Source organism: Protopterus annectens, chromosome 8.part0, assembly GCF_019279795.1.
Source record: "Protopterus annectens isolate FY-2018-M chromosome 8.part0, PAN1.0, whole genome shotgun sequence".
Lineage (NCBI taxonomy): Eukaryota > Metazoa > Chordata > Ceratodontiformes > Protopteridae > Protopterus > Protopterus annectens.
In genome coordinates this window covers 1,777,372,831-1,777,387,990 of record NC_056741.1, presented here as the reverse complement: position 1 = coordinate 1,777,387,990, position 15,160 = coordinate 1,777,372,831, and positions in this window count along the sequence as shown.

The window sequence follows — 15,160 nt, the reverse complement described above, 5'->3', positions numbered from 1 at the left end:
CGTAAGGCTCTTGCTGCTCCTATACTGCCTGTCTTGGACAGTTTCCAATAACATTCACCACCAGAACAGGAACAGGGAAGCAAAACCTGGAGTAATATTACTCAATGCTTGACATCTTCATCTCTAACGCACTCAGGTGAGGCACTCCTTATAATGGACCACTTCGATATCTCTGCAGTGACTGGGACCTGCCTCTAGGCTCCGGAGAGCACACCTGCACTGACAGGTTATACGCAGACCACACCTTTCAGTTATGTAATCAGGACCGGAAAACCCACGGCGGAGGTGTGTCCATATTTCACAAGGATGTACACACCTCCAGGCTGGTTACTTAGCACAATGCATCAGAGATGATCCATGTGCAACTAACTGTGGCCAGAACTGCTATACACATTGTAACTTGCTACGGATTCAACAACATACCCCATGGTTACCGGCCCTCATTTCTTGGTGTACTGGACAGTAGGGTTCAGACAGGTACTACTGATGTGAGACTGACACTACCCCACACTTAACTGGGATACCTACTTATGTACCGACACATTAGGCCAATGCTTTCTGGGATTCATAACTTCCACTCAGCTGGATCAACCGATACACACCACCACCAAGACCAACAATATCCTAGACATGGACATTACCAACATGTGACTGGTGTTCCACACCTGGGGTTATCCCCTCGTTGGTAGTTTCTGAACATATGCTAATCACTCTTGTTATCCACATCCCGGCACCACACCCTTCACGGAATACACAGTACAAGGCCTACTTCAGATGTCTTATGACAGCGGTAGTAAATGTCATGACACCTGTGCAGATGGACAATGTACTTACAAATGCTGAAATGTACACCAGTGCACTTCATTAGCACTTACATGACTGCATGGATCATGCTATCCCAAACAGAGCCATGATGGTACCCACCAGATAACGGATGCCACTCTGGGGGTCCAGTTCCATGGACAAAATGTACAACAAAAGGTGGAGGCTGTTGCAAAGTGGAGTACAATCCCATGGGTGGAGTAGCTCACTGGTCAGCCTCAGTAGGAATCCGGGATCACTTATCACATCCTCCAAAGCTAGCTACATAAACATTACTGTGACACATTCCAAGGACTACCACAAAGCATTATGGAGGTATGTCAGTACTTGATGGTAATACCCACATCTGCTCTGACATACGACGGTTTGGCAGGAACTTTACAGAACCGATTGATATTGGCAACATCCTGGCAGATAGGTACAATGCTAACTTTACACCCTCTCACTCCCTACAGGGCCAAAATCCATACAGGAACAATGCAGAGTCCCTGCGATCAAAACTATGCAGTTCCAACCTGCACTCTCTAAGGCCTGGAACACAGACTCCATGTGACCGTCCAACATCCCAGGCTGCGATTTACACAAACCTCAGAACGACATGACTCCCCACTTGGCCACCAGATTCACTAATAGCCTTGTATCAGACATTGTGGCCCCTGAATGGCACACAGCAACAGTTATCACACTCCACACAGGTGGCACCACAATGAACCAGAGGGACTATTGCCCTATACGCCTGACTGGACTGTTCTGCAAGGCTATGGGGCACATCATCATGGAAGTCATTCACATAGACATTGGTGGGCTCCAGACCTTTGATGCCACCCAGGTTGGATTTGTTAGGGCCAGACTATGGCTCCTATACCTGGTGGACTCCTTTGATACAGTTACCAGGGTAGTTGATGATGGTAAGGGGGTCCACACAGCCTACATTGTCCTCTCATTGACTTTCAGCACCATTCTCCATTCTGGTATTGACAACATACACATCCACCTGATATCGACCCCTACATCTTGGGATGTTATGCAAATTGGCTCACGGACAGGACCCACACAATAAGGGTAGCATACCATAGTACCTACTGTAATTCAGTTACACTTGGAGTACCACAGTCCTCGGTCATAGGGTCCCTCATGTTCGGTATATGCTTCCCTGAGGTTCAGGCTAGCACAGAGGGACTTTCCCTGAATAGGTTTGCAGATGACTGCAAACAAGGATCCATGATTGATCCACCAGCTGATACAGACACCCTCCATAAGGGTGTCACTGTGACGGATACCTGATGTCGATAACATGGCCTCAAGCTGCATGACACAAGGTGAATAGACATCCCCTTTGGATTACACCAATCACCCACTGACTATCACATAGGTGGTAGTCCCCTACATATATGTGACATTATATGGGATCTTAGTACACACATATATAGCATCCACTCCTTTGATAACCATATTGCCAATGTGGCGTGGATATCCTTCTACGTGGCCACCCTTATCTGTAATGGGTTTGTAGCTGGAACAAAGGCACCCATTGTACCTGTATACTCCTGACATATGACACACATTCAAGGGTACAACACCCCTTTTGGGGTGTACCGTACAGAACAGCAACAGCTTTACATACCACAACATTAACACACCATGAGGATTATTGACCTCCGAAGGATGACGTATGCGGTACAACTATAGACACCACGACTGTACACATTTGCATACTGCCTACTCAGGGGTGACCTCTGCTGAATATACAGGGCCCATGCCCACAACAATATTTATGGATATACTCCACATAAGCAACATAAGCAAAAGCCACTGAAAGCAACATGCTCATGGATATGCGCACAAATGCAATGATGAGCGGGACGTGCTTGTGGGATACATTCCTTAACCAGACAATCACCATGCTTTGGAACATGATTCCTATGTACATCAAGCAGGGACACTCACTAGCACTCTTCATGAGATACCTCGATGGGTGGATGGGAGACACACATGTACGCCAGGGATCACTGCAGTGGCTGTACTGTACACAGGTGCAGGTAACACATGGCTCTGCTGTTCACAGACAGGACACTACCCTAGGGAGGTGCTGCCGGTGAAAACACTGTAGTTGGGCTTACACATGGACTTGGCCAGACAGCATAGTACCTCACTATGAACCTGAGAAGCTATTACATGTCCTTTGTGCATGGATAATTGAGTAGCTCTTCCATTTCAATTAGCTATCATGCTGTTACAGTGTCCTGTGACTACAAGCCATATGTATTCTGTTATTGTGTATTGTACATGCCAATAGACAATACCTTTTGTTTGCATGATATAACAGTTATGCTGTGTAAAATATCTGACATATCAACCTACAATACTGTACATTACACATATTTTAAACATTATCCCATAATGCAAAGCATACTTGCACAGCAGGACCACCTTAGGCATGTTATTCTCGTTATATGCCCATACACATGCCTACTGTGACAGTATATCAACATATACTATCCCCTGCTATGGCACGTACTTGTTGGACAAACTCTACCACTGACGGCGGGTGGTGTGGAATTGTTGCGTTTAAAGCCCTCATGTAACATCCCTTGTGGTGTATGAGATGTTTACCTTGTGGCCCACAGCAGGACACACAATTTCTGCAAGCGTTAATATGCTCAACAAGACATCACTACATAATACCTTTTCCCACTTTATGCATTGTGTACACAGATCGTTCTACATACCTTGTTAGCGTTCCGAGTCTTCGTAAATTTCTTTCTTACACCTTTACTGTTTAAACACTTTTATGGTATGAGCATATGGTTTGAATGTATGGCAAGGCATCCTTATATACGTTGATACCTGTAACATGTGGTATCCTGCCGCCAATTGGTGTTCCTGAGTAAATTATTACATGCACATCAGCTGTGCAACTACTCCATTCGCCAATTATGTGGCAACAGTGGGGTATAATTGAATTCTCCACTTGGGCATTGCCCTTTTGCCCTACCTTCGGGGAGATGGCCTGTATGTGTTTTGTTGTGAGGAATTGCAACTGCTATTTGGAGAGACACGGGTATTTTGAATTCATGTCCCCCGTGGATTGTATGTGACGGCTAGATTATGTGGTTCTACATGTGAGTGTACCTGTCATCTCAACCATCTGATAAGGGAGTATTGCAAACAAAACCTGTAACATTGCCGTCTGTTCCATTATACAACAGCTACAATTTCACATGGCGCCATTACAAATGTGTCTCTCACAAGGTATGTTAACGCTTCTGCAGATATAATTGAGTGAGTGGATGTTTGTGATGTTATTACAGTCTGTATTGCAATTGTTTCAGGTGGGGAGATGTAGGTGGGTGTACATAGCATATACAGGTTTGTGGGGACTGCATTTCTACATATTCCATATATGTGTGTGGGCTCCTTCCCTAATTGAAGACCTAGGTTTGTGGGGACTGCATTTCTACATATTCCATATATGTGTGTGGGCTCCTTCCCTAATTGAAGACCTATCATTTAGTAGACTGAAACTATGGTTGTTACGGGCTTATACATTGAGCCATTGTTAATTGGTTCCTATATAGCATGCAGGTGAGGTTGATACTTCAGTACCTCCAGAAATACATTGATATGTAAGGGAATGTTACTAAATGACAGCTGTCTCGTGTATTTCTGTCACAGATATTTGCACTCATTGCAGTTGTGTTGGTGAATGAACCTCTTTGGCATGGGTTGCCACCTTTTAAAATGGCCATAGTGGGACATTTGCAGGACACACATTGGTGTTTACAGGCCAACAAATACCCACGGTCAGTACACAGGATAGAACATACTTTTATCCTAAATACATACTTATTCTTGTAGCACTTTAACTACTTATCATGTTTCATGTAACATTTACATATATTAGATACATGAATAACTATTTAATGCAACTATTACATAATATATGGGACATAATTATGTCCTACAATTTCGGACATTTGCCCTTTTTAATATTTTTTGTCAGGACACAACTGCCCAGTGAGGGGCTGTCCCTCTTAAAGTGGGACAGGTGGTAACCGTATGCCTATGGCCAGCTATGACCACACCTACCTTAATGATCTACCTCCGAGTTAGCACTAACAGAAACACGATGCAAACACACACACACACACACACACACACACACACACATTACAGTCCCACGGAAACGCACATGGCACCCTCAACACACACATACACAGACTACAGCAATCACAAACACAGTTGAACACAGTACCTACCTAGACCGCAGCACCAGCAGTGATAACTAAATGTCCCTTAACATCTTGATAATATTACACGTGGTACTAGTGTTCTGGTACTGTGGTCTTTCAGTCTTTAAGCCTCATGATTACGTGTGTCGGTATGTGACACATTCGATACTTGGTAGTATCATATTTAGTTGTACCTCCATGGTTGTGTACATGTCGTTGACCTATCTATATATTTGCAGATATAGGTGAATCCGTATATATCAACATATATCTCTCTATCACCCTTTCTATCTCTATTTTATATATATATATATATATATATATATATATATATATATATATACAGAGAGAGAGAGAGTGAGAGGGGGAACACACCTTTCGTTATGTACATGTCGGTGTATACTGTTTCCTGGACTCCACATGTTTGTGTTTTAACCTATCACAATACACACCTGCCATTAGTACATCTCGGGTAGCTTAGTGTTAGGTGATTGTGTACATGATTGCGTGTTCTACTCCTGGCAGTGGTCATTTTACCCATCAGAGCAGGCACTATTAGTACAGGGGTGAATAATGCTAGTTTCACCTGTACTGGACATCGTTGACTGTGATCTGCGCGATATTCAGCAAAGCTTAGCCCTGTTTCGCGCATGTCCGTATAGTCATGTTTAAATGATGCTTACCAGCACTTGCCAATGCATAATCCCGCTAACATGTGCTAAACCTGATCTGATGACCTGCATCCAACATCCCTTATTTGTGCCTTCAGGATTACGTAACATCCCTTGCAGGACATGGAACCGGGAACATGCACAACAGTCAGTGCATTTAGCACTTGGGCATCTGGGATTTGTACATGAGTTATGGTGTTTTGTATGTGGACTGTACTACAGCTGTTATTCCATACTGCAATCAAATGTGTAACTCAGTTAGTTTACATATGGATGAGTCCTATTAATGGTATGTCCAAGTGATGTTTAATGGATGTGCTCCAGCATTGGGAATGTATGTCACAGTGAGCCACACACTATAATGTACTACACCTTCACACAACCATAGGTGGAGCATGCTGGGGTGACAGATACCTGTCATGGGTACTCCCCATGCTTTGCCACTACATCCCTGATTACATTATATGGAGCCCCTCATGAACACACCAGGGAATCCATGCAGAGTGTGTGGGGAACAGTGATTACACACATGGATCCCACAATTGGCTCTGCTCCACTGAGGGACAGTTGGTTAATCGATGTGGTGGTGACAGCAGACACTGTTTGCCTCGGTTGATGAATGGCCTCTGACAATCAGGCATGTACCTATCGATGTACCTAGGAACCAATGCATACAGTATCAACATATGCTGTTAGGAGCGTGTACTGTTCAGGTGTTGACATTCCTTGTTCCAATAGCTGTTGTATGTGCAATGGTTGAGGGCTGCCTATGTAGGATTCACACAGTAAGCCACCTATACATTACAATTTACAGGTGGTCGTGTGTGTGTGTGCCATCCAGTTTACTGTGTGTGCAGGTGGAGAGGTGTGTCAGTCCATAGGGGCCTACACTGTCAGTGTATGTGCTATACGTTTCCTCTTTGCCAAGGCGTGGGCATATTGGGCATGCCTCCATCTGCCTACCTGGGCTGTCACAGGGTGTTCGTGGTCTGAATCCCTCTGTGCCTGTGATGGCCTTGGCAATTGCGGTGGGCTGTGAGGGCCTTCACCATTATGTCCCTGCTGCATCTGTTTCCCCAGGATCATATTATGTAGCATGGCACATACTATGAAGATGTGGGCACTCATGCCTGGAGAGTACTGCAAGGCTCCACCAGATATGTCCAAGCAATGGAACCGTGATTTCAGCATCCCAAACACACGCTCTATGATGATTCTGGTTTGTGCGTGTGCCTCATTATGGCATTCTTACATGGGTGTGTGTGCATTTCTGATGGGAGTCATCATCCACGGCTCCAGTGCATAGCCAGCATCCCCCACAAGGTGGCTTTGTGGGATGTCCCCCCTGACAAATACCTGATACAGCTGTGAGGCATGCCAGATGTGGGAGTCATGGTAGCTTCCAGGGATGCCAGCACACACATCAATAATGATGCCCTGGGCATTGCACATGACCTGGCAGTTGATGGAGTGGTATACCTTGTGGTTTATGTAGTGCCTACCATGCTCACCAGGTGGTGACTTGATATGTATGTGTGTGCAGTCTATTGCACCCAGTACTTCCAGGTAGTGTGCCACATGGTGGAAGAGACGCATATTGCTGGACAACTTCTCCTGAGTTTGGGGGAAATATATATGCTCATTGGCATGTGGTAACATGGCATCCAGGAACTGGTGTAGTACCCTGGATGTTGATGCCTGTGAGATCCCCATTATATCTCCAGTTGGCCTTTGAAAGGTACCTGTGGCGAGTATTCGCAAGCTTACACATACCTTTGTGTCCACTGGGATGGCTTCCCCTCTGTTGTTTCTGGATCTCAGGCGTGGCCGGCACAGCTCAACTATTTGCTGTAAGATGCCCTGTCCACCCTGTAATGCTCTACTATCTCCAGATCATGTAGCCCCTGATAGGTTACCCTTGGTCTGAACACTCTTCTCCTCCTCCGGGGCCTGTGGTGGTTGTCAGCATCATCCTCCACAACACCTTCAGTCTCTAACACATGGTGATGAATCACAGCTATGGCAGCTCCCAACATGTACATTGTAAAAGTTCCCCATCTGTTTACACCGATGGTGCAGTATTTGGGAATACACAGGTGTGTGTGAGGTGCCTTCACACTTTATAGTATTGTGCTGTGAACACTGATGATGTCATAGGGTGTGTATGTACAATCGGAGCTACAGGGTATCTTATGTGTTTTACCACAGGTATTGCTATTGTAGTGCCTTTGGTGTTGAATTACATTTAGCTGCCGTGGATTACCTCTTGCCCTTCTCTTAACATTTCTTAACATTTCCCCTCCCATTTTCTGGCATGCATCCAGCAGCCTGCTTTCATTTGCACTTTCCTAAACCTGGCTTATCTTGCGAAATGTGTTCTATGGCTGATCTACTGCAGGTTTGCTTTGCTCTGCTAGGACAGTTCTCTTTTCTTTGCAATCCAACAGCTCCCCTATCCTGTTCTGCAGGTTGCTGCGAGCAGACTTGTTAGCTGTCGTCGATTGCCCACTGTGAGTTAATAGGTGTTAATTGCTCAGTTGTACTCCAATTACCCTACTGCGGCATTTCCTTATTTTCTTCCCCTAACCTTCCTGTTTGAGCTATGGTGCGCGGTGTGTGCGTCCGCTTACTGGGTTTCTGGCACATTTTAATCCATGTACACATGCGCTTTCGGGCACCATATGTGTTCTCAGCTAAACGATGCTATACCTACATCCTTACCCCTATCCTGCAGCTTTGCTTAGCAACGGGCAGGCTGGATTTGCATTGCTCCAATGTGCTTACAGCTACAGTGGCACACCCCACTGCTGATGTCATGTATACCTCCAAACCACTTTTCGGTGTTGTAGCGCTGCGCCATATGGTACATCCTTAGTCCGGCGGGACGTTTGCGATTCACTATTACTTGCCTCATTTGCATAGCATTGACTACTAATTCATAGTTAGCGCGCTGAACACTGTCACAGACCCTTAGCAACCCTTGCAGCTTGGTTGTGGTGTACCATGCATACCATTGAGTATTATGGTGAAATCATGATTTGTATTACATTGCGATTTTATGACATTTGTATATATTTTCCTTGTGTTCCCATTTGTGCACACATGCCCTGCGGTTGTACTTTGCGTTACTGTGGACATGACATTAAGTGTTGTTTTTTAGGTGTTGTGTATCTTTTCTTATGCCATTGGCTGTACATTTAGCCATTGGCATATGGTAACTTTGTAATACATGAGTCTGGTCCGCTTTCATAGCTCCGATGTTCTGTTTGGAAAAATGTAAACCATTTTTTTTTGGTTTACATTTCTGTTGGTTTACACTACGCCTGCACCACTTAATGAATTGCTATGTACTTTCATTTGCATGGTGCAGTACTGTGCATGGGGTGATTAGCATACCTGAGCCGAGGGCTGCACAGATCTTGCATACGCTGGTAGTGCACGTGGAATTGGATCATACCTGAATCGCTCGGCGGACATATTTGGCATTATACCGCCTACGCTACGCCTGCACCTGGTGCAAGCTTCATGAATCCCGGGGGTGGTATTTATGCATCAGAACAGTACTCTTATTCTGTCATTAAGCACAATGTAACAGTTCCATATTCTCAAATAACAGTGAGCATGCATCTCTAAACTCAAAAAGGAAAGTATGCATGCCGTAGTTTGTTGGACAAAATAACAGTACAGTATTAGAGAGCAGTCAGCGGTTGTGGTTTCAAAAAACATACTTTCCAAATATACACTACTGTTAGGTTTTCATCATTATTACAATGTAACTTCAGACCTCTATACTAGTGGCACTACTGGCCTGCTGTAAACTGTAATCAGTATAATTGGAACATGCATATGTGCAATACATGCACACATCAAGGACTGCTGCCTGCAATCTGTACTATAGTTTGCCTCTGTTATGAACTGGGTAGTCTTAAAAGTAATAAAGAAATTTGTTAGGAATTTGTAGTGTTAAAAGTAAAGGTAACAGAATACAGTCAAATAATTGTATCAGTGCATTGTATGTCACATATGAAGTTACTAATGTTCCCCAGGTTGCGTCCCACATGTGCTGTGCCTTGGTGGATCCTGTGGAGCAGACTTACCTTGCTGTGCTGTGGGAAAAAACAAAATATAAAAAATTAAAACAAACAAAAAAAAACAAAAAAACGGACAGAGGATAAGGGTTGGAGAGAGAGAAACAAGTGAGAATATTAGTAACTTCATGGGACATACAATGAATTGATACAATTATTTGACTCAATTCTGTTACCTTTACTTTTAAGACTACTAACTCCTAAGAAATGACTTTCTTACAGTTAAGTATACCCAGCTCATAAGAGATATCCACAATACTACAGATTACAGCAAGTAATCCTTGATGTGTGCATTTACTGCACATATGCGTGTTCCAGTTATACTGACTACAGTTTACAGCAGGCCATTGGTGTTACTATTTTAGAGGTCTGACAGTATATTGCAATACTGATGGAAATTTAACAGTATTGTATATCAGGGAATGTGTTTTTTGAACCCACAACCTCTGATTACTCTCTGATACTGAACTGTAGTTTTGGTCTACAGGCTAATGCATGCATACTTTCCTGTTAGAGTTGAAAGATGCATGTTCAATTTGATACAGCTGTATAATAAACCAGTAAAGGTGGCTTTAGTTTTAATGCTAAAATAACGGTACTGTTTGGATGCATATATAACACATGCTTTTCACATCCGTGTCAGTCTAGTGGTATGATGGGTTCATGCACTCAGTTCTCAGTCTACGACAGCTGCAGAAAGAAATAAAACAGAACAGAATACCATTATAAACACCAATCCTGACTATATCCAGCTTTTAACTCTTACAAGTAGTCTCTGATGTGATACTTACACATTTGTGGGGTACCCCCAGTCTTACATTCCAATGTTCAAGGGTATCCTTCTTCCTCATCTGGAAGTCTCTGTAGTGATTCCTACACTGCTCACCAGTGTGGGGGATACCAGTAGCACTGGTCAAAGCCCAGTCAAGACTATTCCATGCCTCTGACTTGTAATTCGAGGCACAATAGTCCCAATGCAATAGTCTGGGCCCATGTTCATTCACTAGGAGTTCAACAAACACTTTGGACTCCTGAACATCCTATCTGTGAGCATGGAATCTCAAAACCTTTCCGCAAGCACCTGTTATGCCTACCATAGATCAGGACCAATGTAAAATGATGTTTTCCCACCAATTGCAGGTATTGCATTTACTAAGCGTGTGCACTTTTTGGTTTTGCAACATTTGAAAGTGTTGCACATCACTTACCATCATGCAAACACAGTCATATGTCCCAACCATACTGAATAACTCATTTTTTACCGGGTTTTGGGGTCCAAATACTGAGGTGCCATGATTCCCAAGTGGCAACCCTCCATTTCTGACTTTTCCCAGCTTTACTTCTTATTTTTATTTTTAATTTTTTCCCTGTTTTTTATTTTGAGCCGACGTCATCATGTGCGCGATGATGTCAGCTCCATCAGGGCTATCAGCCTGTCTGAATTGAGCTCAAGGGCTCATTTCCAGCTTTGCCCATTATCTGTGAGTGCGAGCAGTTAGGGAGTTATTCAAATGAGTGCATAACGAGTGCTTTGGAAACAGTACAAACATTTCAGCTGTTTCGGGAATGAGATTAGTAATTGTTTTACTAGCCATTGCTTTTAGTATACTTTTTTATTTCACATATCTGATTTATTTTAGGGAGAAAAAAGTTAATTTTCTTTATAAAAAAAGTACAAATTATCATCACAACTCATTGAAAAAAATCTTGACAATCTCCTCTCCATTTCTTCTAATCTTAATGAGATCTTTTCAGTAGATTATATAATTAAGGGGGAATAGAGAGATTTGTTCCCCCTCACTGGGGTTGTTAAAAGGAGTAACTCCATAAAAAATGTTCATGTTTACTATTAGATCATCAATGCCATTAATGCCTTCTGTTTTTATAGGATCTTTAGATGAGCAGTTTCATTGATTAATTCAAATATTATATGTACTTGAGCAGTATATTTACTTACAACATTCAGCATACAGGGAAGAGGGCATTTAGTTCATCCCATAGGCTTTAATAAAACTCAACAAGCTTGTCCTTCCTACCTTTTCAACTATGGTAAAGTGGAGTTTTAAGATGACAAGTGAATGCAGAAATACAGATTAACTGCAAACTTATAAGGAATTAAATAAAAACATGACTTTTGTCTTTAACTCATGGTGTTGAACAGGTCAGAGTTGTAGACCAAAGAACTGTGTATGCTACAACAACAGAAATAAGTCTAGAAAAATGTTCAAGCAATAAGTTTAAAATGTGCTCTCTGTCTAACAAGTGTGGTGTGTTATACATGGAATATAATTTATTAAAGTCAGGAAGGTGTATCAAAGAACACTTGTGTGTTTCTTGTTTTGTGTGCAAGGGGCCAATGATTTGAAAACAGCCCAAAAGTAATCTTTATCCACCACTGGTCAGATGCATTTTCTTTGGATGTGGTATGTGGGTTTCAATGCTGTTTCAATGAATGTGAGTTTTGATGGCAGATAAGTTTTAATGCCAAGTCTATTTCCATTGTGAGACAGTATTGCTTTGTTTAACAGATGTCTTAGTGTTTGTAGTGTTTGTGCATTGTGCTATAAAATGTAAAAATAAAATCTAAATCATTTTAGAAGTAAAGCAGTATGCACACATTAGTGTTTATGGTAAATGAGGTGAAATACACAGGTAATGGGACATTGGAATGGATGCAGGGGGACCCTGGTGCCATATTTTGGTTGTCTGTTCTTCAGTTTGTATTTGAAATTTGGTATACCACAATTCCAATGGAGTGGGTGGGGTTATGTAATTATGTATGCAAATTTGATGTTAATCAGTGTACAGATCTGTACCTATTTTTCATAGGCCTTGTTCAAATTTTTGATGTTTCCAGATTGAGCGGTATGAACACAGTGCTCGGAGGTGAGCACTGCCAGGCAATGTATTTGTATGATGGACAATAGCATGAAGTGAATGCATCTGGTTTATGTTTGTAGCTGTCTGGGTCCTGCCTGCTAACTGGGTGGTCCATTCAATCAGTTTGTGCACTGCCGCTGCAACTGCAAACCAGATGGGCATAGCCAAACAGGTTTGTACTAAGCATAGCATCATGGAAACAGTGCCCCACCCCAAAAGAAATAAAATAAAATAGAAAACAAAGAAATAGTTGAAATGAGGAAAATCAATCTGTGACATACACAGTAGAAAATGTTAGTACACATGAGATATGTCTACACAGGTCTGGATCTCAACTCTCACTTCAATGTACCTTCAGTAAAGAGGATGGGTGCCTTATCCATCCTTGCCACACAAACAGCTTTGCAGCAAAGAAATGAAATATTTCCTCACACAGCCAAGTGCAACTGAATGTACACTGACATGAAGGCATAAAAGGTTATTTGTACATTTATTATATTTAATATATTTGAATGTAGTGCACTTAGTGATCACACAACCTGTTATGATTATTCCTTGCAAATACACAGCTGTGTCCTTTCTGGTTTCTTGGTCATTCATCAGTTATTTGAACAGTACTCAGACACATACAGTGTGTAAACTAGTCTATATCATTTACCTTAAAATGTATGAGGATATTAACTGTGAATACTATGATATGCAGTTGTGTTGCCATCAAATGAAGGGCAGGTTGGATGGCACAAACAAGCATAGACTGATCTTTTGGGGAGGGGAAGCAAAGGTCAGTTCCTGTTATGGCACATGCAAGGATACACTGTCCTTTTGAGGGGGGACCCAAGCTGAGCTACTGTTATGGCACAAACAAGGATATGTTGCTCTTGTTAGTCTCCTAGTTTTGCATCCTGCCTGTTTGATCTTGTGAGGGCTGTGCAATCAGAAACTGTAATGTGTCTCATTACATTCTAATGTCTGTCTGTAATGATTTCCCATTACAAACATATGGTGATAAACTGAGGGCATGCAGTGATCATCATTAATTTGGAGAGGTATGAATGTGTGAATCTTTGTGATGCCTAAGGCCTACTACTTGCTAATGGACACATACAAGTCAAATAACTACTGTCACATGTTATGTTAATTTCTGTACAAATCACCCACACTTTACTTGTTTACTATACCAAGTGATGATATACAAGGACATGCCATAATATTATTATACAATACAGTACATGTTTAGGACTTCCTTTGTAAATGCAGCAGTTGTCACAGTGTTAGTTCAGGGCTGACTGTGATACAAGCAGTACACAGCCAATACCTGGGGAGATAAAGGCTCTGGCTCTGCTTGAGGCCAGCAGAGGTTGCAAAGTTCCTGTAGTGTGTCCCTATCCACCCTGTAGCACTCTAGAATGTCCATGTCATGTATGTTGTGATAGGTTCAATGTGGCCTGAAAACTCTTCTCCATTTCAGCCTAGCCCTATTGGCAGCAGCAGCATTATCTGCAGCCTGTAGCACATACAAATGGATTAAAGCAGCAGCAGCTCCTAACATTCTGTCTGTGTAGACTTTTTGTATTTTACTCTACAACTTTTAAAATCCGCAGGAAAAAACAGCATGGAATCTACATGGATGTGTTATAACTTATTGAATAGCTCCACTAGATTGGTTAATTAGCATACAATTCAACTGCTTATGCTGTATTTAGCATCTCTGAAACACAGGCTAAGACAGATACACTCCATTAATAATGTACTCCATTATAAAAAGGCAAATGTGTAGCTAGCCAAACTGTAAGGACACTTGCTACATGTTTGCAGGACTTCACAGCAGTGTTTTTCTTCACAAGATATCTTTACAGATATTGAACTCCAGCAGGTATGCTCCCATTTTGTTACCTACATAATGCATATGCTCATACCTCTCAACCTCTTAGAGATAGAAATCTGGACAAATCCATAAATAAAAGTGGGACACACGCCCAGAAATAGGGATGATTTTTAAATATTCCTCTTATAAACTTATAAAGTTGATAGAATAACAGGTTTTACATTAGCATGAATTTTCTGAAAGGTATGAAATCTGAAACTGAAATCTGTGTCATTATTTTCCAACTTCAGTTTTTAATAACTTGCAGCTAATTTGCCTGAAAACCACAATTCCATGAACAATGGACCAAAAATATTATGCAACAATCTGGACATTCTGCAAAAATCTGTACAGTTGGGAGGTATGCGATATGCTGGAATAAATTTATAAATAGACCCCCGGATTCACGAATCCTCCGTGTAAGACTAAATAAGTCTTACTCGGAGGCTGCAGTTGAATGGTATGATGTCAGCGTGCCATGAATATTCATGAGGGCACGCTGACCCAACTGCAAGTCTAACACGGTCCGTGCAGGAAAGCAGGGGGTGTGTCCGACTGCTGAGCAGTCTAAATGTCCACGCCCCTGCAAGTGTCCGAATTGCA